The sequence below is a fragment of the Oncorhynchus nerka genome, linkage group LG4 (genome assembly GCF_034236695.1).
Source record: "Oncorhynchus nerka isolate Pitt River linkage group LG4, Oner_Uvic_2.0, whole genome shotgun sequence".
Taxonomy (NCBI): domain Eukaryota; kingdom Metazoa; phylum Chordata; class Actinopteri; order Salmoniformes; family Salmonidae; genus Oncorhynchus; species Oncorhynchus nerka.
Genome location: NC_088399.1, coordinates 95731133 through 95756577, shown reverse-complemented (window position 1 = coordinate 95756577; position 25445 = coordinate 95731133). Strand labels below are relative to the sequence as shown.

Genomic DNA, 25445 nt, shown 5'->3' with positions numbered 1-25445 from the left:
CGCTTTCCATTCCCTCTCGACCGTGGTCTCACATCGCCTTAGACTTTATTACCGGTCTTCCTTCGTCAGCGGGGAAGACTGTTATTCTAACGGTTGTCGATAGGTTCTCTAAGGCGGCTCATTTTATTCCCCTCGCTAAGCTTCCTTCTGCTAAAGAGACGGCACAAATCATCATTAAGAATGTTTTCAGAATTCATGGCCTTCCGTCAGACGCCGTTTCGACAGGGGTCCGCAATTCACGTCTCAATTTTGGAGGGAGTTTTGCCGCTTGATTGGGGCTTCCGTCAGTCTCTCTTCCGGTTTTCACCCCAGTCTAACGGTCAAGCAGAACGGGCCAATCAGACGATTGGTCGCATCTTACGCAGTCTTTCCTTTCGAAACCCTGCGTCTTGGGCAGAACAGCTCCCTGGGCAGAATATGCTCACAACTCGCTTCCTTCGTCTGCGACCGGGCTATCTCCTTTTCAGAGTAGCCTCGGGTACCAGCCTCCTCTGTTCTCGTCCCAGCTCGCCGAGTCCAGCGTCCCTCCGCTCAGGCTTTTGTTCAACGTTGTGAGCGCACCTGGAAGAGGGTCAGGTCTGCACTTTGCCGTTATAGGGCGCAGACTGTGAGAGCCGCTAATAAGCGTAGGACTAAGAGTCCTAGGTATTGTCGCGGTCAGAGAGTATGGCTCTCCACTCGTAACCTTCCCCTTACGACAGCTTCTCGCAAGTTGACCCCGCGGTTCATTGGTCCGTTCCGTATTTCTCAGGTCGTTAATCCTGTCGCAGTGCGACTTCTTCTTCCGCGACATCTTCGTCGCGTCCACCCGGTCTTCCATGTCTCCTGTGTCAAGCCTTTTCTTCGCGCCCCCCGTTCGTCTTCCCCCCCCGTCCTTGTCGAGGGCGCACCTATCTACAGGGTCAGGAAGATTATGGACATGCGTCCTCGGGGCCGTGGTCATCAGTACCTAGTGGATTGGGAGGGTTACGGTCCTGAGGAAAGGAGTTGGGTTCCATCTCGGACGTGCTGGACTGTTCGCTGATCGATGATTTCCTCCGTTGCCGCCAGGTTTCCTCTCGAGTGCGCCAGGAGGCGCTCGGTGAGTGGGGGTACTGTCATGTTATGTCTTGTCCCTGTGCTTTCTCTTCTCTTCGTTTCCCCCTGCTGGTCGTATTAGGTTACTATCTTTCTCTCTCTCTTCGTTCCGTTCCTGCTCCCAGCTGTTCCCCATTCTCCTAACGACCTCGTTTACTCTCTCTCACCTGTCTCCTCTTTTGCCCTCTGATTATGTCTCTATTTCTCTCTCTGTTTCTGCTTCTGTCCTTGTCGGATTCTTGTTTGCTTTGCCCTTGTCCCGTCCTGTCGTTATCTGCCTCTTCATTAGATGCTGCGTGTGAGCAGGTGTCTCTGTCCTCTACGGCCCGCACCTACCCAGAGGGACCTGCAGTCTGTTGCCGCTAGCCCTGCAATTCTCCTCTACTACTAGAAGGAGGACTCCCCTGCAAAGATAGAGGATTTATGTTTTCCCTGTTTGGACATTAAAAGTACTGTTTCTGTTGAATCGCTGTTGGGTCCTCACTCACCTGCATAACACCCCTAAGCAAGCTGGTCCTGGGGCTCAGTTCACAAATACAAACCCCACAGAGCCCCAGGACAGCAACACAATTAGATACAACCAAATCATGAGAAAAACAAAAAACAGAGCAAACTAGAATGCTATTTGGTCCTAAACAGAGAGTACACAGTGGCAGAATACCTGACCACTGTGACTGACCCAAACTTAACTTAAGGAAATCTTTGACTATGTACTGACTCAGTGAGCATAGCCTTGCTATTGAGAAAGGCCGCCGTAGGCAGACCTGGCTCTCAAGAGAAGACAGGCTATGTGCACACTGCCCACAAAATGAGGTGGAAACTGAGCTGCACTTCCTAACCTCCTGCCAAATATATGACCATATTAGAGACACATATTAACCTCAGATTACACAGATCCAGAAAGAATTCGAAAACAAACCCAACAAGAAAAGGGCAACCAGTGAAGAACAAGAAGAACAAACACCATTGTAAATACAACCCATTTTTATGCTTATTTATTTTCCATTTTGCACTTTAACCATTTGTACATTGTTACAACACTGTATTTATACATAATATGACATTTGTCATGTATTTACAGTTTTGGAACTTCTCTGAGTGTAATGTTTACTGTTCATTTTATTGCATATTTCACAGCTGTTTATTATCTATTCCACTTGCTTTGGCAATGTTAACATATGTTTCCAATAAAGCCCCTTGGATTGAATTGAGAGAGAAAGAGAAAGAGACGGAGATGGAGATGGATAGATAAACTGGGCAGCTAATGAAATTAGCAATAGCTGAGTCAAAGAAAAGTCCCAGTCTCACTCGCACACGAGAGAGAGAGAGAAAGGTGGAGAAAAGGAGAGAGAGAGAGAGAGAGAGAGGGGGGTGGAGAGAAGGAGAGTTGAGAAAGAGGGAGAGAGAGAGAGAAAGGTGGAGTAAAAGAGAGAGAGAGAGAGAGAGAGAGAGAGAGAGAGAGAGAGAGAGAGAGAGAGAGTGGTGAGAGAAGGAGAGTTGAGAAAGAGAGAGAGAGAGGTGGAGAAAAAGAGAGGTGGAGAGAAAGAGAGAGAGAGCGAGAGAGAGAGAGAGAGAGAGAGAGAGTGGAGAGACGTGAGAATGGAAGAAAAGAAGGGAGAGATGGTAGAGATAAGGTAAGGAGATGTCTCTACCTCGTAGGTTCTTACTGTAGATTTGAATGGAACTGTCAGCGATTGGGTGCAGGTGAGTGAAAGCGGAGTCAGGCGCAGGACACAGGTGTGGAGTAATCCAACTGAGTTTACAAAGAATAAAGCAAAATTCCAAAAATGGAACATACAACAAAACTCTAACACTAACGACATGAACAATCACGGACAGAACAGAAATGTATGTCAGATGGTTAAATAGGTAATGTAATGAGGGAATGAAACAGGTAAACAGGTAAAACAGGTGTGTGTGTAATCAGACAAAACAAAACGAAACAGAAAAATGGATCGGTAGTGACTAGAAAGCCGGTGACGTCGACCGCCGAACACCACCCGAACAAGGAGAAGGACCGATTTTGGCGGAAGTCGTGACAGGAACTGAATGGAACCGATTAGGATAGGTGTTTCCGATACGGCCAATATCACTTACGTCTCTTCCACAATCACTTACCCTCTATAATGAATCTACAGTATTATCATATTGCAACGATATCCGCTGAGAGTCGGGAAGCAAGTTCAGGGAGTGTTTTAATATAATAAACAGAACATAATACAAAACAAGAAACACTAACAACACACAGATATGAAACAGAAACAAGGATGAGGAAGGAACCAAAGAGAGTGACATATTGTCACGCCCTGACCGTAGATTGCGTTGTATGTTTCTATTTTTGTTTGGTCAGGGTGTGATTTGGTTGGGCATTCTATGTTTGTATGTCTAGGTTTTTTGTATTTCTATGTTTCGGCCGGGTATGGTTCTCAATATGGGAGAGCTGTCATTCGTTCTCTGATTGGGAATCATACTTAGGTAGCCTGTTTTTCCACTTTTAGTGGTGAGTAGTTGTAATTTCTGTTTAGTGTTTTGTTTCACCTTGCAGGACTGTTTCGGGTTTTCCTTTTGTTATTTTTGTATTCAGTGTTCAGTTCCTCATAATAAAGATGAACATGTGTCCCACTGCATTCTGGTCTGACAATTCCCCTTCTTCCGATGAACGCCGTTACACATATATAAGGAAGGAACCAAAGGGAGAGACATATATAAGGAAGGAACCAAAGGGAGAGACATATATAAGGAAGGAACCAAAGGAAGTGACATATATAAGGAAGGAACTAAAGGAAGTGACATATATAAGGAAGGAACCAAAGGAAGTGACATATATAAGGAAGGAACCAAAGGAAGTGACATATATAAGGAAGGAACCAAAGGAAGTGACATATATAAGGAAGGAACCAAAGGAAGTGACATATGTAAGGAAGGAACCAAAGGAAGTGACATATATAGGGAAGGAACCAAAGGGAGTGACATATATAAGGAAGGAACCAAAGGAAGTGACATATATAGGGAAGGAACCAAAGGGAGAGACATATATAAGGAAGGAACCAAAGGAAGTGACATATATAGGGAAGGAACCAAAGGGAGAGACATATATAAGGAAGGAACCAAAGGAAGTGATATATAAGGAAGGAACCAAAGGAAGTGACATATATAGGGAAGGAACCAAAGGGAGAGACATATATAAGGAAGGAACCAAAGGAAGTGACATATATAAGGAAGGAACCAAAGGAAGTGACATATATAAGGAAGGAACCAAAGGAAGTGACATATATAGGGAAGGAACCAAAGGGAGAGACATATATAAGGAAGGAACCAAAGGAAGTGACATATATAAGGAAGGAACCAAAGGAAGTGACATATATAAGGAAGGAACCAAAGGGAGAGACATATAAAGGAAGGAACCAAAGGAAGTGACATATATAGGGAAGGAACCAAAGGGAGAGACATATATAAGGAAGGAACCAAAGGAAGTGACATATATAGGGAAGGAACCAAAGGGAGAGACATATATAGGGCAGGAACCAAAGGGAGAGACATATATAGGGAAGGAACCAAAGAGATTGACATATATAGGGAAGGAACCAAAGAGATTGACATATATAGGGAAGGAACCAAAGAGAGAGACATATATAGGGAAGGTAATTAGGGAAGTGATGGAGTCCAGGTGAGTCTGATGATGAAAAGGTGTGCATAACGATGGTGACAGGTGTGCGCCATAACGAGCAGCCTGGTGACCTAGAGGCCGGAGAAGGAGCACACGTGATGTCCATGTCCCGTTGCAGGTGGTGCTTTTGAATTTAGAAAATGTTCTGTTATTAAAATAAATCAATTTTTTGCCCCATTAATTATTCCAACAATTGTGTACGCTGCCATCTTGTCTACTTTAAATCGTCTCTCTGATATCTGATATCGAGATAATGTCACCTATCTGTTTAAGTGAGTTGGTACGACCCAATCCAGGTGGGAGGGAGGCCAACTGATATTTCTGCTAGTCTGTTGCAGGCTTCTGGGAGGAAGAAGGTAGACTGCTGACTGTCTTCCATTTTCTACCATGTCTTTCTTCCATGTAACTCAACAGTAATAGTTAGTTCACTGTGAAGAGTCTTTTCCTGGACATATTTTCATATTTTCTTATTTTCCTTGATTTGTTTGTGTGCTAATGTGAAGTAATCTTCTGAACATCGAACACCTTGCTGTTAAGCGACCTGAGTTCACCTGAAACAGTGTTGTCCATCATTTCCATTGGTTTGACGGACTTCACTCTCTCACCTATAATAATTATGGTGGAATATACTGTATATGTTCATATGTTTGTACAAATATAATACTTGTCATTTGGTGTTTATTTTATGTGTGTAATTTTCAATCAATGGTCTTGCCATTGTGATATAACATAGTTAGTTTCATTGTTATTATCATGCATTTATAAACTATTATAGCCTAATATTATGTCAAGTAGGTCCGACCCAAAACTAATGTAAACTAACGCTTTGAACACACCGACAGCATCCTTGCGCAAAAGAGTATATGTACGCAACAAAAGTTCAACATTCACCATCTGCTACGACTTCTGTCAAGCCGTCTACAAGCATACAGTTTGACGCACACGTTTCGATAAATCCAACGTATTTACAACACCGAACGCACTGCAACTGCCTCTGCAACTCAATGCTTTCATGGCTAAGCAGCTGTTCATTGGAAATGAATGCAAATCTGGAGTTTCATTGGAAATGAATGCAAATCTGGAGTTTCATTGGAAATGAATGCAAATCTGGAGTAACCAAAATGCAAAAAAAAACGCTGTCGGCGTGTTTCAAGCGTTAGACGCAAAATAGCAACAATTTAAAAAATATTTTTTTATTTTACCTTTATAGTCAGTTAAGAATACATTCTTATGTTGACATTCAGCACCATGGACAGTGGCAATAGTGGAATCCTCAATGTAGCACACCTGGTCATCAACCTGCGACGGGGGGAGAGCGACTATTACTTTCAGTAGGCTACAATCTCTGACATTGTATTCATTTGATTTTATCTTTATTTATTTTATTTTATCTTTATTTAACCCGGCAAGTCAGTTAAGAACAAATTCTTATTTTCAATGAAGGCCTAGGAACAGTGGGTTAACTGCCTTGTTCAGGGGCAGAACAACAGATTTGTACCTTGTCCAGCTCGGGGGGGTTTGAACTTGCAACCTTCCGGTTACTAGTCCAACGCTCTAACCACTAGGCTACGCTGCAGGAAAGCCTACAGCAGAAAGAAGCATGAATTGGAACACTCCAGAATTAACTTTGTTAAAGCTGTTGGTCAACGATTGGTTATATTGGATCGAACCAGCAAATAAAATCATTTCACCTTTCCTCCGTTTTGCTTTGGTCCCTGCGGGCTGTAGGTACATATTTGTTTATATCCCATAATATGTCTACTGAGCCCCTCACTGGGAATAGAGCTTCTGGCAACGGATGTGATACGAGTGGGATGGTCACGACTTCACAACTTTCTCTCTATGACGGGGTCCCTGTAGGATTCTCTATAGGCTATATACTACTGTAGAGTGTCTGTGGTTATATTATTGACTGCCTCTCTAACTTCACCTCACTTTGAAGTGACTGAAGGATTGATTAGGCAGGCCTGGTGAGGATTCGAATATGATGGTCACGATTCCGTAGGTGCTTTCCCAGTGCTATCGCCGTTTTCTGTCAAATTGAGAAATGTGAAACATGATCATAACGAAGTAACGGGTATTGCTCTCTCTATTCGACTCGCTCTAGAACCGCTAGAGTTAATACAGGCTTGTTCTACAGGTGTGTGTGTGTGTGTGTGTGTGTGTGTGTGTGTGTGTGTGTGTGTGAACAGGAGGCTGCAGAGGGGAGGATGGCTAATAATAATATATATAATAATAATAATAGTAATAGTAGTAATAATAATAATAATATTATTAATAATAATAATAATGGCCAGAATGGAATTGCATCAAACACCAGGAAACCATGTTTTTGATATACAGTATATATATATATATTTGCCACCATTCCACTGATTCCTCTCCAGTCATTACAATGAGCCCATTCTCTCCAATCAAGGTGCCACCAGCATCCTGTGGACTGTGTGTGTGTGTGTGTGTGTGTGTGTGTGGTCTTCTCCTGGATTTATTGTTTGAACAGCTGTGTTTATGACAGGACTATATGATGTTTCAGTAGCCTGAAATAGCATTTTAAAAAGGATGGATGAACACACGTTCATTCAAACTGACACCTGGTCAGTAGCTAGGTTTCCATCCGATTGGAGACAGATTTTCACGTGCATTTTCTAGAATCTGCATAAAGAAAGTATGAGCATTTCCCCATCACTGGTGTTTCCCAGCCAGGACACCACCTTGATACCAAGCAAATACAAATAATTGCGTGATGACGTCAGGCACACACAACGTACTGTTTTTTTTTTTTTTTTTTTTCAAGCTTAAGTTTTTTTTTTTAACCGAATGCCAAATCAAAAGTTCAATGTGTTTCCATAGCATTTCAAACTCTACCGTAGCTTTGTCACACAAAAAAAACGGTTGCGTTAAATAGCAAACCCGCCTACTCTGTTCTGGTCTACATGATGAAATTATTGTGGATAAAGAACTAGAAATGTTTTATGATATATTAAATATTTAAACAGAGTAGGCGGGTTTGCTACTTAACGCAACAGTTTTTTTGTTAAACAAACACACGGTCTGTCGGCATTTAGTATTATTTTTTCCGAAACGTACTGTTTCCATCACAGCTGTGGTGATTTATATATATATATATATATCATATGACTTTATTCCATAAAATCTGTGGATGAAACCTGATTATTGTTAGCCCATTGAATGCTTGTCATATTAATGAGTTCAAATTTCATTTTAACCCTAGGTGGCCTCATTGCATGCCAACAGACTCTCCATGAAGGGATAATGAAAATGATGTATCATACTATTTGTAAATAGCCAATAATATTCTAGGAGGAAATAGTGGTGCTCTAACTTTTGTCCATCATGTGCGGTGAACTGAATCCTCTCAAATCTACCGCGAGAGAGAGAGAGAGAGAGAGGGCGCCCTCACACACACAAACCGCTGTGCCAATAGGCGTATGACTATCTAATTAAACCGGTATCACGTAATCCCTCGGACCCCCCTCCCCCTCCTTAAATCCCCTCTACCCGGCTAAACCCAACTAGCTAAACCCAACTCTCTCTGTTATCCCGGTGGAAGCCCGCGCCCTCCCAGCCGTTAGCTGCCTCGCTCGGTCTGCTTGTTGTTGTCTCACGGGGCTTGAGTGTGACGTTGTGACGGTATCATGGTTTGCAGGGCTCCGCCGCAGTAGCAGCATAAGAAGAGGAAGAAGCAGGACAGTAGCCGTGTGTACCAAGCAGCCAGTCCGGACTCTCTTCCATCTCCTATCTATCGCAGCCAGAACAAGCAGAGCATCCCGTCTCTCGCGTCCCCCATCGCTACGCTCGGTGATCATCAGCTCGCGGAGCTCTCCGTTTGATAAAGGGTAAGAATTAACCGAATGAATGATGCTTGTTCGCATCTGCCTGAAATATTTATATCGGTTTTTAATAGTTAATGGTTTGACATCGTTGCAGGGGCTCTTTCGGAACTTGAGCTCCCTATATCGAATACAGCGTGTGTTTTTCTCTGAGATGTGCTAAAATAATCATGTGAACAAATTATAATTATTTATTTTTTTGTCTTGGAAACCCGTTGTTTTCATTATATAGGCCGAATGATAATTTGTAGAGTTTTTTTCCCTCTGAATAATAGACTGTGCAATTCTTGGATGATAGCGTTTTCCATATGGCCTATAGCTACAATATGCTGCACGAGGCGGATTCATTTCATGATTGCAAAACAACAAGCAGATCATAAATATGGTTAGCATTTTTATGTGACGAGCATCTATTGAAATGTGCTCTCGAGTGTGATGACAGATTGGGGGGTGTGACAGTAACAGCCACGATGCGACACGCTTTGGTGAACTCCTCGGAATCTCTCTCCCTCTCTCCTCTTCTCGTCTGAAAATCACGTCTTTCTCTTCTTCTACCCTCTTCAGACGATGTCATGCTGTTGTTTGGGAATTGTATGATTGTTTAATTGTTTAGGTTATGGAATGGGATATATGATGCGCTGTACCGTAGGTAGTCTACAGTAGATCATATCACAGTGTGCGAACGCAGTGACGTTCAGAATTACGGTTTTAATCATTATACATGTGGCTCAGAGGCTTATGCTATCTTAATGATTTTCCCCCTAGCGGAACGTTTATTTGTTATTCAGCCTATTCTATGTATTTGTTGACAGTGATATGGACCTGGGTCTATACTGTTGTAGCCTACACAATCAAAACAGGAAGGAAAAAACATATTAAATATATGCTTCGGCATATACTATTTACATGTTATATGATATAAGCTTAATATCATAGCCTATTCTTGCAAAAGTCGATATAAAACAGCAGTATAGGTTATTTTATCCCGTAAATGTGCTCTCGGGTCGTTTTGTCAGTTTACTTCTTCTCTGCCAGTTAAAGCCACTTCAGTAATGTTTTATGAGTCACGTAAAATCCCGGTTTGTATCATTTCATCGATACTTAAGAAAGATGCCGGTAGTGCTTACCGGTAGTTGAGTGGGCACGGTGGGTGAGAGAACATTTATGGAACTGTCACTACCGATAGATGGCGGCCTATTTCACTCCACGCGCTGTTCCAAACGCATGGGGCGTTCTTGTAGCATGACTTAATTACATGTGATAAATGTGACTGTATGAGCTGCAAGGAATGCCATCTGTAGCCTATAGGAAAGGAAGTGGATGAAGCTGTCCTGAGCACAGTCATCTCCTATGTGGCCTGATGCACTTCAACAGAGTACTGTCTTATCTGCTATGTGGCCTGATGCACTTCAACAGAGTACTGTCTTATCTGCTATGTGGCCTGATGCACTTCAACAGAGTACTGTCTTATCTGCTATGTGGCCTGATGCACTTCAACAGAGTACTGTCTTATCTGCTATGTGGCCTGATGCACTTCAACAGAGTACTGTCTTATCTCCTATGTGGCCTGATGCACTTTAATAGAGTACTGTCTTATCTGCTATGTGGCCTGATGCACTTCAACAGAGTACTGTCTTATCTCCTATGTGGCATGATGCTCTTCAACAGAGTACTGTCTTATCTCCTATGTGGCATGATGCACTTCAACAGAGTACTGTCTTATCTGCTATGTGGCCTGATGCACTTCAACAGAGTACTGTCTTATCTCTTATGTGGCCTGATGCACTTCGACAGAGTACTGTCTTATCTGCTATGTGGCCTGATGCACTTCAACAGAATACTGTCTTATCTGCCTGATGTACTTCAACAGAGTACTGTCTTATCTGCTATGTGTGCACATTTGGGTTAAGAGCCTTGCTCAAGGGCACACCAACAGATATTTCACCTTGTCAGCTCAGGTATTCAAACCAGCAAGCTTTCAGTTACTGGCCCAAAGCTCTAACCACTAGTCTACCTGCCGCCCCTCCACTCTAACCACTAGTCTACCTGCCGCCCCTCCACTCTAACCACTAGTCTACCTGCCGCCCCTCCACTCTAACCACTAGTCTACCTGCCGCTCTACACAAGCACACACACACACACATATGCATGCACACACAAGAGCACACGCACGCGTGCACACTCACGAATCACTCACTCTTGCCCAGCGGCCACTCCACGTCTCCCACTCTACCAGGGCTCTCTCTCTCTCTTTGTAAACCACATGACAGAAGACCTCGGCTTGGCTAGAGAGGCAGCTTTGCCAGCCCTCCCTCTGGTACAGCACACTGCTTCTGGATCTATGGCTGACATGATGGATGAGTTTGGTAGTTGGGGGGTGTCTTGTTGGGTGCTTTGATCCTGAAAGGGTAAACACAGTTGGAGTCACTAGCGGGTACATTTGGACTTAATGTTTGGTAGTTGGGGGTGTCTTGTTGGGTGCTTTGATCCTGAAAGGGTAAACACAGTTGGAGTCACTAGCGGGTACATTTTGACTTAATGCCTTTAAAGAGATGATCCTGAAAGGGTAAACACAGTTGGAGTCACTAGCGGGTACATTTTGACTTAATGCCTTTAAAGAGATGATCCTGAAAGGGTAAACACAGTTGGAGTCACTAGCGGGTACATTTTGACTTAATGCCTTTAAAGAGATGATCCTGAAAGGGTAAACACAGTTGGAGTCACTAGCGGGTACATTTTGACTTAATGCCTTTAAAGAGATGATCCTGAAAGGGTAAACACAGTTGGAGTCACTAGCGGGTACATTTGGACTTAATGCCTTTAAAGAGAAGTTCTCACTATGTTGCTTGCTTAAAGTTCCTGTTTTTTTTTTTTTTTTTTTTTTTGAAAAGCAAACATTTCAGTCTACCAGCCGATGTTTCAATTAAACTTTTTTGCAAGCAAGCGAGGTGTGGGAACTACTCCTACTGCTCCTGTCATTGGGCGTATGGGAGCAGATGGGAGCAGGTCCTTGTCATTCTGCTGTTATGATCAGATTGTAAAAAATAATTGACGGATACATCCTTAAAACTGCTGATCATGATGGGGGGAGGGACTCCTGGACAACAGTTCTGATTGGGGGCAACAGTTCTGATGGGGGGGACTCCTGGATAACAGTTCTGATGGGGGGGGAGAACTCCTGGACAACAGTTCTGATTGGGGGGGACAACAGTTCTGATGGGGGGACTCCTGGACAACAGTTCTGATTGGGGGACAACAGTTCTGATGGGGGGACTCCTGGACAACAGTTCTGATTGGGGGGGACAACAGTTCTGATGGGGGGACTCCTGGACAACAGTTCTGATTGGGGGGACAACAGTTCTGATGGGGGACTCCTGGACAACAGTTCTGATTGGGGGACTCCTGGACAACAGTTCTGATGGGGGAGGGGGGAGAACTCCTGGACAACAGTTCTGATTGTCTATTCCATATTGTTCATTTTTACTTTGTACTTTGACCTGTCCTGTTTTTAGGCTCTGTTGAATGACCCCGCATGTGTGGTTCCCACTGTGAAGCATGGAGGAGGAAGTGTGATGGAGTGTCGGGGTGCTTTGCTGGCGACGCTGTCAGTGATTGGTTTAGAATTCAGGGCACACTTAACCAGCATGCCTACCACAGCATTCTGCAACGATACGCCATCCCATCTGGTTGGCGCTAAGTGGGACTATAATTTGTTTTCAAAAAGGACAATGACCCAACACACCTCCAGGCTGTATAAAAGGGCTATTTGACAAGAAAGGAGAGTGATGGAGTCTTGCATCAGATGACCTGGCCTCCACAATCATTTAAACTCGACCCAATAGAGATGGTTTGGGATGAGTTGGACCACAGAGTAAAGGAAAAGCAGTCAACAAGTGCTCAGCATATGTAGGAACTTCTTCAAGACTGTTGGAAAAGCATTCCAGGTGACTACCTCATGAAGCTGGTTGATAGAATGCCCAAGAGTGTGCAAAGCTGTCATCAAGGCAAAGGGTGGCTACTTTGAAGAATCTAAAATCTAAAATATATTTTTCATTTGTTTAACTCTTTTTGGGGGGGTTATTACACGATTCCACATGTGTTATTTCATAGTTGTGTTGTCTTCGCTATTATTCTACAATGTAGAAAATAGTAAAAATAAAGAAAAATCCTTGAATGAGTAGAGTAGGTGTATCCAAATTCTCGACTTCTGCTGTATGGCAATAAAAATAAGTTATTTGTTTAGATAGAGTCATGGATATGTTTTTATCATTCTTAGAAAGTCCTAGAAAATACATATTGCATATTTTCATGTCCATTACAATATCAATATTACAACTTTATTATTTATTACAATTAGTAATATTAGTTATAGTCATTAATAAAGTCTAGTTACAGCTTCCGTTGACAAAGTAGAAAAACGAAAGCGATTATAATAATTTAAACAGGTCACAGGTCACAGGTCACAGGTCACAGATCACAGGTCACAGATCACAGATCACAGGTCACAGGTCACAGGTCACAGGTCAAATGATTTGCTGTATTTCGAAACACAATGAACAACTGTAAAGGATGAATTGCATAAAGAAAAAGTATATTTAAAATGTACATTTTATTATGTTACTAGTTTTCTGCTTAGCAACCAGAGCAATACTGTATTATGTTACTAGTTGTCTGCTTAGCAATCAGAGCAATACTGTATCATGTTACTAGTTGTCTGCTTAGCAACCAGAGCAATACTGTATTATGTTACTAGTTTTCTGCTTAGCAACCAGAGCAATACTGTATTATGTTACTAGTTTTCTGCTTAGCAATCAGAGCAATACTGTATTATGTTACTAGTTTTCTGCTTAGCAACCAGAGCAATACTGCCGTACAAGGGGTGCTGAATGCACGGACAGTATAGATATTCTTGAAAAAAAATACAAATATATATTTGACAAAGGTAAGGGTTATAGAAATGGCAGAATATGCTCTTTCTGATACTATATTTAAATTCAAATGTTTTACCTGCATGTGACTCTGAAGGAGGATTTGATAAAGAGATGCTCGTTTCCCGGCATCTGTAAATTACAAGATGCACCCATCTCTTCATGTTCAATATGACAACCGATAGGCCTAATAACAATAGATTATAGATTATTGTCAATGTAATCTTATCTATAATCTATAGGCTAACCCTTATTATGAAATTAGTTTCAGTATAGTTTAGCTGTATAGTGGCCAAACGTTTTGAGAATGACACAAATATAAATTTTCACAAAGTTTTCTGCTTCAGTGTCTTTAGATATTTTTGTCAGATGTTACTATGGAATACTGAAGTATAATTATAAGCATTTCATAAGTGTCAAAGGCTTTTATTGACAATTACATGAAGTTGATGCAGAGAGTCAATATTTGCAGTCTTGACTCTTCTTTTTCAAGACCTCTGCAATCCGACCTGGCATGCTGTCAATTAACTTCTGGGCCACATCCTGACTGATGGCAGCTTATTCTTGCATAATTAATGCTTGGAGTTTGTCAGAATTTGTGGGGTTTTGTTTGTCCACCCGCATCTTGAGGATTGACCACAAGATCTCAATGGGATTCAGGTCTGGGGAGTTTCCTGGTCATGGACCCAAAATATTGATGTTTTGTTCCCTGAGCGACTTAGTTATCACTTTTGCCTTATGGCAAGGTGCTCCATCATGCTGGAAAAGGCATTATTCATCACCAAACTGTTCCTGGCTGGTTGGGAGAAGTTGCTCTCGGAGGATGTGTTGGTACCATTCTTTATTCATGGCTGTGTTCTTAGGCAAAATTGTGAGTGAGCCCACTCCCTTGGCCTAGAAGCAACCCCACACATGAATGGTCTCAGGATGCTTTACTGTTGGCATGACACAGGACTGCTGGTAGCGCTCACCTTGTCTTCTCCGGACAAGCTTTTTTCCGGATGCCCCAAACAATCGGAAAGGTGATTCATCAGAGAAAATGACTTTACCTCAGTCTTGAGCAGTACAAAGTTAAATGTCAAAGAGAATGAACCCGCAAGACACGCTGTCAAATGATTAACATGAGCACCAACACTGATAAATAGGCATAACATAAACTCATCATTACACTATTGTCTTTCTAAATTAAAATCAACCTCTTCACCCTCTTTATCATTCAGTTAGGCCTCATTTAAATTCAATTGTGAAGTAAGGTGCACAATTATTGCCCATTCTTCCATTTGTCATTCATTCAGTGTGGAGAGAGAGACGCATTAGCACCTGGCTAGGTACCAACATCCTACAGAACATTCTCTTGGAACCTGGCTGGGTACCAACGTCCTACAGAACATCCTCTTGGAACCTGGCTGGGTACCAGGGGCCTACAGCACATTGTCTTAGCACCTGGCTGGGTACCAACGTCCTACAACACATTGTCTTGGAGCCTGGCTGGGTACCAACGTCCTACAGAACATTCTCTTGGAACCTGGCTGGGTACCAGGGGCCTACAGCACATTGTCTTAGGACCTGGCTGGGTACCAACGTCCTACAACACATTGTCTTAGAGCCTGGCTGGGAACCAACGTCCTACAACACATTGTCTTGGAACCTGGCTAGGTACCAACATCCTACAGCACATTGTCTTGGAGCCTGGCTGGGTACCAACGTCCTACAGCACATTGTCTTGGAGCCTGGCTGGGTACCAACGTCCTACAGAACATTGTCTTGGAGCCTGGCTGGGTACCAACGTCCTACAGAACATTGTCTTGGAGCCTGGCTGGGTACCAACGTCCTACAGCACATTGTCTTGGAACCTGGCTGGGTACCAACGTCCTACAGCACATTGTCTTGGAGCCTGGCTGGGTACCAACGTCCTACAACACATTGTCTTAGAGCCTGGCTGGGTACCAACGTCCTACAGAACATTGTCTTGGAGCCTGGCTGGGAACCAACGTCCTACAGAACATTGTCTTAGAGCCTGGCTGGGAACCAACGTCCTACAACACATTGTCTTGGAGCCTGGCTGGGAACCAACGTCCTACAACACATTGTCTTAGAGCCTGGCTGGGAACCAACGTCCTACAGAACATTGTCTTAGAGCCTGGCTGGGAACCAACGTCCTACAACACATTGTCTTGGAGCCTGGCTGGGTACCAACGTCCTACAGCACATTGTCTTGGAGCCTGGCTGGGAACCAACGTCCTACAACACATTGTCTTGGAGCCTGGCTGGGAACCAACGTCCTACAACACATTGTCTTGGAGCCTGGCTGGGTACCAACGTCCTACAGCACATTGTCTTAGCACCTGGCTGGGTACCAGGGTCCTACAGCACATTGTCTTGGAGCCTGGCTGGGTACCAACGTCCTACAGCACATTGTCTTGGCACCTGGCTGGGTACCAACGTTCTAGAGCACATTGTCTTGGAGCCTGGCTGGGTATCAACGTCCTACAGCACATTGTCTTGGAGCCTGGCTGGGTATCAACGTCCTACAACACATTGTCTTGGAGCCTGGCTGGGTACCAACGTCCTACAGAACATTCTCTTGGAACCTGGCTGGGTACCAACGTCCTACAGCACATTGTCTTGGAGCCTGGCTGGGTACCAACGTCCTACAGAACATTGTCTTGGAACCTGGCTGGGTACCAACGTCCTACAGCACATTGTCTTGGAGCCTGGCTGGGTACCAACGTCCTACAGCACATTGTCTTGGAGCCTGGCTGGGTACCAGCATCCTACAGAACATTGTCTTGGATCCTGGCTGGGTACCAACGTCCTACAGAACATTGTCTTGGAGCCTGGCTGGGTACCAACGTCCTACAGCACATTGTCTTGGAACCTGCCTGGGTACCAACGTCCTACAGCACATTGTCTTGGCAGGTTAAGTTGGGAACCAACGTCCTACAGAACATTGTCTTGGCAGGTTAAGTTGGGAACCAACGTCCTACAGAACATTGCCTTGGCAGGTTAAGTTGGGAACCAACGTCCTACAGAACATTGCCTTGGCAGGTTAAGTTGGGAACCAACGTCCTACAGAACATTGTCTTGGCAGGTTAAGTTGGGAACCAACGTCCTACAGAACATTGCCTTGGCAGGTTAAGTTGGGAACCAACGTCCTACAGAACATTGTCTTGGAGCCTGGCTGGGAACCAACATCCTACAGAACATTGCCTTTGAGCCTGGCTGGGTACCAACGTCCTACAGAACATTGCCTTGGAGCCTGGCTGGGTACCAACATCCTACAGAACATTGCCTTGGAGCCTGGCTGGGAACCAACATCCTACAGAACATTGTCTTGGCAGGTTAAGTTGGGAACCAACGTCCTACAGAACATTGTCTTGGCAGGTTAAGTTGGGAACCAACGTCCTACAGAACATTGTCTTGGCAGGTTAAGTTGGGAACCAACGTCCTACAACACATTGTCTTGGAGCCTGGCTGGGAACCAACGTCCTACAGCACATTGTCTTGGAACCTGGCTGGGTACCAACGTCCTACAACACATTGTCTTGGAACCTGGCTAGGTACCAACCTCCTACAGCTCCTTGTCTTGGAACCTGGCTGGGTACCAACGTCCAACAGCACATTGTCTTGGCAGGTTAAGTTGGGAACCAACGTCCTACAGAACATTGTCTTGGCAGGTTAAGTTGGGAACCAACGTCCTACAGAACATTGTCTTGGCAGGTTAAGTTGGGAACCAACGTCCTACAGAACATTGTCTTGGCAGGTTAAGTTGGGAACCAACGTCCTACAGCACATTGTCTTGGCAGGTTAAGCTGGGAACCAACGTCCTACAGAACATTGCCTTTGAGCCTGGCTGGGAACCAACGTCCAACAGCACATTGTCTTGGCAGGTTAAGTTGGGAACCAACGTCCTACAGAACATTGTCTTGGCAGGTTAAGTTGGGAACCAACGTCCTACAGAACATTGTCTTGGCAGGTTAAGTTGGGAACCAACGTCCTACAGCACATTGTCTTGGCAGGTTAAGCTGGGAACCAACGTCCTACAGCACATTGTCTTGGAGCCTGGCTGGGTACCAACGTCCTACAGAACATTGTCTTGGAACCTGGCTGGGTACCAACGTCCTACAGCACATTGTCTTGGAGCCTGGCTGGGTACCAACGTCCTACAGCACATTGTCTTGGAGCCTGGCTGGGTACCAACGTCCTACAGAACATTGTCTTGGAGCCTGGCTGGGTACCAACGTCCTACAGAACATTGTCTTGGAGCCTGGCTGGGTACCAACGTCCTACAGCACATTGTCTTGGAACCTGGCTGGGTACCAACGTCCTACAGCACATTGTCTTGGAGCCTGGCTGGGTACCAACGTCCTACAACACATTGTCTTAGAGCCTGGCTGGGTACCAACGTCCTACAGAACATTGTCTTGGAGCCTGGCTGGGAACCAACGTCCTACAGAACATTGTCTTAGAGCCTGGCTGGGAACCAACGTCCTACAGAACATTGTCTTAGAGCCTGGCTGGGAACCAACGTCCTACAACACATTGTCTTGGAGCCTGGCTGGGTACCAACGTCCTACAGCACATTGTCTTGGAGCCTGGCTGGGAACCAACGTCCTACAACACATTGTCTTGGAGCCTGGCTGGGAACCAACGTCCTACAACACATTGTCTTGGAGCCTGGCTGGGTACCAACGTCCTACAGCACATTGTCTTAGCACCTGGCTGGGTACCAGGGTCCTACAGCACATTGTCTTTGAGCCTGGCTGGGTACCAACGTCCTACAGCACATTGTCTTGGCACCTGGCTGGGTACCAACGTTCTAGAGCACATTGTCTTGGAGCCTGGCTGGGTATCAACGTCCTACAGCACATTGTCTTGGAGCCTGGCTGGGTATCAACGTCCTATAACACATTGTCTTGGAGCCTGGCTGGGTACCAACGTCCTACAGAACATTCTCTTGGAACCTGGCTGGGTACCAACGTCCTACAGCACATTGTCTTGGAGCCTGGCTGGGTACCAACGTCCTACAGAACATTGTCTTGGAACCTGGCTGGGTACCAACGTCCTACAGCACATTGTCTTGGAGCCTGGCTGGGTACCAACGTCCTACAGCACATTGTCTTGGAGCCTGGCTGGGTACCAGCATCCTACAGAACATTGTCTTGGATCCTGGCTGGGTACCAACGTCCTACAGAACATTGTCTTGGAGCCTGGCTGGGTACCAACGTCCTACAGCACATTGTCTTGGAACCTGCCTGGGTACCAACGTCCTACAGCACATTGTCTTGGCAGGTTAAGTTGGGAACCAACGTCCTACAGAACATTGTCTTGGCAGGTTAAGTTGGGAACCAACGTCCTACAGAACATTGCCTTGGCAGGTTAAGTTGGGAACCAACGTCCTACAGAACATTGCCTTGGCAGGTTAAGTTGGGAACCAACGTCCTACAGAACATTGTCTTGGCAGGTTAAGTTGGGAACCAACGTCCTACAGAACATTGCCTTGGCAGGTTAAGTTGGGAACCAACGTCCTACAGAACATTGTCTTGGAGCCTGGCTGGGAACCAACATCCTACAGAACATTGCCTTTGAGCCTGGCTGGGTACCAACGTCCTACAGAACATTGCCTTGGAGCCTGGCTGGGTACCAACGTCCTACAGAACATTGCCTTGGAGCCTGGCTGGGAACCAACATCCTACAGAACATTGTCTTGGCAGGTTAAGTTGGGAACCAACGTCCTACAGAACATTGTCTTGGCAGGTTAAGTTGGGAACCAACGTCCTACAGAACATTGTCTTGGCAGGTTAAGTTGGGAACCAACGTCCTACAACACATTGTCTTGGAGCCTGGCTGGGAACCAACGTCCTACAGCACATTGTCTTGGAACCTGGCTGGGTACCAACGTCCTACAACACATTGTCTTGGAACCTGGCTAGGTACCAACCTCCTACAGCTCCTTGTCTTGGAACCTGGCTGGGTACCAACGTCCAACAGCACATTGTCTTGGCAGGTTAAGTTGGGAACCAACGTCCTACAGAACATTGTCTTGGCAGGTTAAGTTGGGAACCAACGTCCTACAGAACATTGTCTTGGCAGGTTAAGTTGGGAACCAACATCCTACAGAACATTGTCTTGGCAGGTTAAGTTGGGAACCAACGTCCTACAGCACATTGTCTTGGCAGGTTAAGCTGGGAACCAACGTCCTACAGAACATTGCCTTTGAGCCTGGCTGGGAACCAACGTCCAACAGCACATTGTCTTGGCAGGTTAAGTTGGGAACCAACGTCCTACAGAACATTGTCTTGGCAGGTTAAGTTGGGAACCAACGTCCTACAGAACATTGCCTTGGCAGGTTAAGTTGGGAACCAACGTCCTACAGAACATTGTCTTGGCAGGTTAAGTTGGGAACCAACGTCCTACAGAACATTGTCTTGGCAGGTTAAGTTGGGAACCAACGTCCTACAGAACATTGTCTTGGAGCCTGGCTGGGTACCAACGTCCTACAGAACATTGTCTTGGCAGCTTAAGTACTACATAGAGCCATGACTACATGGAACTCTATTCCACAGTACTACATAGAGCCATGACTACATGGAACTCTATTCCACAGTACTACATAGAGCCATGACTACATGGAACTCTATTCCACAGTACTACATAGAGCCATGACTACATGAAACTCTATTCCACAGTACTACATAGAGCCATGACTACATGGAACTCTATTCCACAGTACTACATAGAGCCATGACTACATGGAACTCTATTCCACAGTACTACATAGAGCCATGACTACATGGAACTCTATTCCACAGTACTACATAGAGCCATGACTACATGGAACTCTATTCCACAGTACTACATAGAGCCATGACTACATGGAACTCTATTCCACAGTACTACATAGAGCCATGACTACATGGAACTCTATTCCACAGTACTACATAGAGCCATGACTACATGGAACTCTATTCCACAGTACTACATAGAGCCATGACTACATGGAACTCTATTCCACAGTACTACATAGAGCCATGACTACATGGAACTCTATTCCACAGTACTACATAGAGCCATGACTACATGGAACTCTATTCCACAGTACTACATAGAGCCATGACTACATGGAACTCTATTCCACAGTACTACATAGAGACATGACTACATGGAACTCTATTCCACAGTACTACATAGAGCCCTGACTACATGGAACTCTATTCCACACTACTACATAGAGCCCTGACTACATGGAACTCTATTCCACAGTACTACATAGAGCCATGACTACATGGAACTCTATTCCACAGTACTACATAGAGCCATGACTACATGGAACTCTATTCACAGTACTACATAGAGCCATGACTACATGGAACTCTATTCCACAGTACTACATAGAGCCATGACTACATGGAACTCTATTCCACAGTACTACATAGAGCCATGACTACATGGAACTCTATTCCACAGTACTACATAGAGCCATGACTACATGGAACTCTATTCCACAGTACTACATAGAGCCATGACTACATGGAACTCTATTCCACAGTACTACATAGAGCCATGACTACATGGAACTCTATTCCACAGTACTACATAGAGCCATGACTACATGGAACTCTATTCCACAGTACTACATAGAGCCATGACTACATGGAACTCTATTCCACAGTACTACATAGAGCCATGACTACATGGAACTCTATTCCACAGTACTACATAGAGCCATGACTACATGGAACTCTATTCCACAGTACTACATAGAGCCATGACTACATGGAACTCTATTCCACAGTACTACATAGAGCCATGACTACATGGAACTCTATTCCACAGTACTACATAGAGCCATGACTACATGGAACTCTATTCCACAGTACTACATAGAGACATGACTACATGGAACTCTATTCCACAGTACTACATAGAGCCATGACTACATGGAACTCTATTCCACAGTACTACATAGAGCCATGACTACATGGAACTCTATTCCACAGTACTACATAGAGACATGACTACATGGAACTCTATTCCACAGTACTACATAGAGACATGACTACATGGAACTCTATTCCACAGTACTACATAGAGCCATGACTACATGGAACTCTATTCCACAGTACTACATAGAGCCATGACTACATGGAACTCTATTCCACAGTACTACATAGAGCCATGACTACATGGAACTCTATTCCACAGTACTACATAGAGACATGACTACATGGAACTCTATTCCACAGTACTACATAGAGCCATGACTACATGGAACTCTATTCCACAGTACTACATAGAGCCATGACTACATGGAACTCTATTCCACAGTACTACATAGAGCCATGACTACATGGAACTCTATTCCACAGTACTACATAGAGCCATGACTACATGGAACTCTATTCCACAGTACTACATAGAGACATGACTACATGGAACTCTATTCCACAGTACTACATAGAGACATGACTACATGGAACTCTATTCCACAGTACTACATAGAGCCATGACTACATGGAACTCTATTCCACAGTACTACATAGAGACATGACTACATGGAACTCTATTCCACAGTACTACATAGAGACATGACTACATGGAACTCTATTCCACAGTACTACATAGAGCCATGACTACATGGAACTCTATTCCACAGTACTACATAGAGCCATGACTACATGGAACTCTATTCCACAGTACTACATAGAGCCATGACTACATGGAACTCTATTCCACAGTACTACATAGAGACATGACTACATGGAACTCTATTCCACAGTACTACATAGAGCCATGACTACATGGAACTCTATTCCACAGTACTACATAGAGCCATGACTACATGGAACTCTATTCCACAGTACTACATAGAGACATGACTACATGGAACTCTATTCCACAGTACTACATAGAGACATGACTACATGGAACTCTATTCCACAGTACTACATAGAGCCATGACTACATGGAACTCTATTCCACAGTACTACATAGAGCCATGACTACATGGAACTCTATTCCACAGTACTACATAGAGACATGACTACATGGAACTCTATTCCACAGTACTACATAGAGCCATGACTACATGGAACTCTATTCCACAGTACTACATAGAGCCATGACTACATGGAACTCTATTCCACAGTACTACATAGAGCCATGACTACATGGAACTCTATTCCACAGTACTACATAGAGCCATGACTACATGGAACTCTATTCCACATCACTGATGCAGCAGCAGCAGAATCAGATTTTTTTTAAACAGATAAAAATACACCTTATTGATCAGAGGGATTGAAGAGACACAGATACAGGTACAATACACATACAATACACATACAATACACATACAATACACATACAATACACATACAATACACACTACACACACACTACACACACACTACACACACATACAATACACACATACAATACACACATACAATACACATACAATACACATACAATACACACTACACACACACATACAATACACACTACACACACACTACACACACACTACACACACATACAATACACACTACACACACACACACACACACACTACACACACACACTACACACACACACACATACAATACACACTACACACACATACAATACACACTACACACACACTACACACACACACACACACATACAATACACACTACACACACACACACATACAATACACACTACACACACACACACATACAATACACACTACACACACACACACACACATACTATACACACTACACACACACACACATACAATACACACTACACACACACTACACACACACACATACAATACACACTACACACACACTACACACACACACACACACATACAATACACACTACACACACACACACATACAATACACACTACACACACACACACACACATACTATACACACTACACACACACACACATACAATACACACTACACACACACTACACACACACACACATACAATACACACTACACACACACTACACACACACATAACATACATACTATACACACAACATACAATACACATTACACACACACTACACACACACACACATACTATACACACTACACACACACTACACACACACATAACATACATACTATACACACAACATACAATACACACTACACACACACTACACACACACACACATACTATACACACTACACACACACACACACACACACACACACACACATAACATACATACTATACACACTACACACACACATACAATACACACTACACACACACACACATAACATACATACTATACACACTACACACACACATACAATACACACTACACACACACTACACACACACTACACACACACTACACACACACACACACACACACATACAATACACACTACACACATACAATACACATACAATACACACTACACACACACACACATAACATACATACTATACACACTACACACACACACACATAACATACATACTATACACACTACACACACACATACAATACACACTACACACACACTACACACACACACATACAATACACACTACACACATACAATACACATACAATACACACTACACACACACACACATAACATACATACTATACACACACACATACAATACACACTACACACACACTACACACACACACACATACAATACACACTACACACACACACACATAACATACATACTATACACACACATACAATACACACTACACACACACATAACATACACACTATACACACACATACAATACACACTACACACACACATAACATACATACTACACACATAACATACACACTATACACACACACATAACATACATACTACACACACACATAACATACACACTACACACATAACATACACACTATACACACACACATAACATACACACTATACACACACACATACAATACACACTACACACACACACAACATACACACTATACACACACACATACAATACACACTACACACACATAACATACACACTACACACACACTACACACACACACAACATACACACTATACACACACACATACAATACACACTACACACACATAACATACACACTACACACACATAACATACATACTACACCCATAACATACACACTATACACACACTATACACACACACATAACATACACACTACACACACATAACATACACACTATACACACACATAACATACACACTACACACACATAACACACACACTACACACACACACACACACACATAACATGCACACTACACACACACATAACATACACACTATACACACACATAACATACACACTACACACACATAACATGCGCACTACACACACACACAACATACACACTATGCACACATAACATACACACTATACACAGAGAGAACACAGAAGTAGAGAGAAGAAGAGAGAGTACACAGCAGTAGAGAGAGAGAGAGACAGGTAGAGAGAGACAGGTAGAGGGAGAGGGGTAGAGAGAGACACAGGTAGGGAGAGACAGGTAGAGAGAGACAGGTAGAGAGAGACAGGTAGAGGGAGACAGGTAGAGGGAGAGGGGTAGAGAGAGATAGGTAGGGAGAGAGGGGTAAAGAGAGAGGTAGAGGTAACAGAGCGAGAGACAGGTAGAGCGAGAGGTAAAATATGTAGAGAGGTAGAACTAACATATGTGAGGTAACAGAGAGAGACAGGCAGAGAGAGACAGGTAGAGGTAGAGGTAACAGAGAGAGGTAGAGGTAACAGAGAGGTAGAGAGGTAGAGGTAGAGGTAACAGAGAGAGGTGGGGGAGAGGTAGAGGTAGAGGTAACAGAGAGAGGTAGAGAAGTAGAGGTAACAGATATGCGGTAACAGAGTCAGATTGGAATAGCAGGTGGCTCTGACC

General features: G+C 43.9%; 1 protein-coding gene across 1 annotated transcript in view; it reads left to right on the top strand.

Annotated features, from left to right (window-relative positions):
- The first annotated feature begins 8212 nt into the window (after positions 1-8212).
- Positions 8213-25445, top strand: part of LOC115128746 (hippocalcin-like protein 1) — an 82617-nt gene continuing 65384 nt past the window's right edge. The window contains exon 1 of the mRNA XM_029658884.2: positions 8213-8601. The gene's annotated coding sequence lies outside the window, so the exon portion shown is untranslated. The remainder of the gene's footprint in view (positions 8602-25445) is intronic.